The sequence below is a fragment of the Austrofundulus limnaeus genome, unplaced genomic scaffold, assembly GCF_001266775.1.
Source record: "Austrofundulus limnaeus strain Quisiro unplaced genomic scaffold, Austrofundulus_limnaeus-1.0 Scaffold2008, whole genome shotgun sequence".
Taxonomy (NCBI): domain Eukaryota; kingdom Metazoa; phylum Chordata; class Actinopteri; order Cyprinodontiformes; family Rivulidae; genus Austrofundulus; species Austrofundulus limnaeus.
In genome coordinates, this window is record NW_013954410.1 from 2,898 (window position 1) to 5,386 (window position 2,489).

The following is a 2,489-nucleotide window of genomic DNA, read 5'->3' on the forward strand; positions in this document are numbered from 1 at the left end:
GTGACTGTAGGGGGATGTTGGTGACTGTAAGAGGATGTTGGTCACTGTAGGAGGATGTTTGTGACTGTAGGAGGATGTTGGTGACTGTAGGAGGATGTTTGTGACTGTAGGAGGATGTTTGTGACTGTAGGAGGATGTCGGTGACTGTAGGAGGATGTTGGTGACTGTAGGAGGATGTCGGTGACTGTATGAGGATGTTGTTGGATGTTGGTGACTCTAGGAGACTGTTGGTTACTGTAGGAGGCTGTCGGTGACTGTAGGAGGCTGTTGTTGGCTGTTGGTGTCTGTAGGGGGATGTTGGTGACTGTTGGTGTCTGTAGGAGGCTGTTGTTGGCTGTTGGTGTCTGTAGGAGGCTGTTGTTGGCTGTTGGTGTCTGTAGGAGGCTGTTGTTGGCTGTTGGTGACTGTAGGAGGATGTTGGTGACTGTAGGAGGATGTTGGTGACTGTAGGAGGATGTTGGTGACTGTAGGAGGATGTTGGTGACTATAGGAGGATGTTGTTGGCTGTTGGTGACTGTAGGAGGATGTTGGTGTCTGTAGGGGGATGTTGGTGACTGTAGGAGGATGTTGTTGGCTGTTGGTGACTGTAGGAGGATGTTGGTCACTGTTGGTGGCTTTATGTGAATGTTTTCTTGCAGTTTTGAATTGCCATCTAGTCTGTAAATGTTGCAGCCTAGCAAAGTACCATATCTGAAAGATTTCATTAAACGTTGGACACCACTGAATGCAATAATACAAATTATTTTACCTTCTTAAGCCTAATGGTATTAAAAAACTAAACTGCTTGAAATTAAATGTTTATGTTGTGCAGAAAAAGACAACCAGACCATTGTGAGGTCTTTACTTCCAACTATTCACATCTGTACCACATTCTTTATAATAAGGGTTATTATACTGATAGTATACAGGGTTCCCACGGGTCCTTGAAATCCTTGAAAGTTTGTGAATTTGAAAAAAGGATTTCAAGGCCCTGGAAAGTTTGTGGAAAACAGCCAAAATTACATTTGTCCTTGAAAGTCCTTGAATTTTTTTGAGGGGATTGAAGTTCTCGATTCACACGACTGATTTTTATCATCTGGAAAAATATTATAAAAATAAAATAAAAAAAACATTTCTGCGGTGGATAACTCAGGATTACTGTAATCTGACGTGGCTTTCAACAAATAACCTGAGTCAGTCATAGTTTTAACCAATCAGAGCAGAGCAGGGCGGGTCTTTCTGAGCCCAGGTGAGAGCACCACAGCTTCACCTGGACATGTTCACACCCCCCTCCTGTCAAACTGAGCTGCTGAACCTCCAGGACAGAATTACATGTCCATGTGTTGTAGATATGAATGTAGGGTAAACATTTAATCCACTTTATAACATTGATTCTGACTCAACAACTTAAATGTTCAGTTTTTCATTAACTTTACATGATGTTAAACCTGTTTATTGGAAACATTCTGTGGTAGCAGCAGGTAATTGCCGTTGCATGTGGTTCTTGAATTTGAGGAAATTGGTACTGGAAAGTCTTTAAAAGGTCCTTGAATTTGATGTAGACCAAGGTGCAGGAACCCTGTGTATAATATACTGATTACTCATTGCATTAATTTAGTTCTAACTCCAAGTAGTAGTTCTGGTAATATAAATCCAACAAAATGAAGACCTTTATAGAGGAGTAATAAACTGAATAAATTATCTAGGTTAGTTATAAATAGGTTAAAATGTAGTTTCAGAAGGAATAAAGCAATGATTTTTATCAACCATAGATTGGAGCATAAATGAGTTTAAAGTAGCTATAACTGGTGCTCAATGAAATGTGTTTACTTCTCTTATTTCTTTGTAAAACTTCCAGCTTCAGTGGTTTGTTGTTCTCTGTTACTGAAGGTGACTGTGTTCCTTTCAAAGCTCGGGTTCAGCTGGGTTTGGACTGGAAACCTTCCAGACACCTTTTGTCCAACAGAAATAATCTCTGCGTTGTGTTTCATAGCTGTACTGTTATTACCTTATCACTCTTTGTGGTCTTTTTTCTTTATTGAAGCTTTATTTGTCAGCTCCTTTCATTCATTTTTCTCTGACCGCTCATTCTCCTGTCGCTCGCTCTGCACTGTCACAACTCTGCAGCAGATAAACATAAATCATGTCACACTTGTGCACATGTATGTCACTAAGACCTGCTGTTAAAACAAACGTGTAAAAAGAAACAAGTCTTTAACTTTAACAGAATTAATCAGCTTGTTTTCCATGCACCTGATAACTGGAGTTAAAAAAAAACAAGATTAAACCATAGAGAATTAAACTTAGACGAAATAAAACCAAACTGCAGAAAGTAAAGTTCTGATTTGATGCACAGTCTTTTGTGAGAAACAGTCTTGTGTGAAACATTTGTGTGTTTCAGTTTTTTGCTACAACCACAGAAGTCAGAGACATTGTGTGAAGTGTGTGGTTGCAGTGTAAAGTGTGTGGTTGCAGTGTAAAGTGTGTGGTTGCAGTGTAAAGTGTGTGGT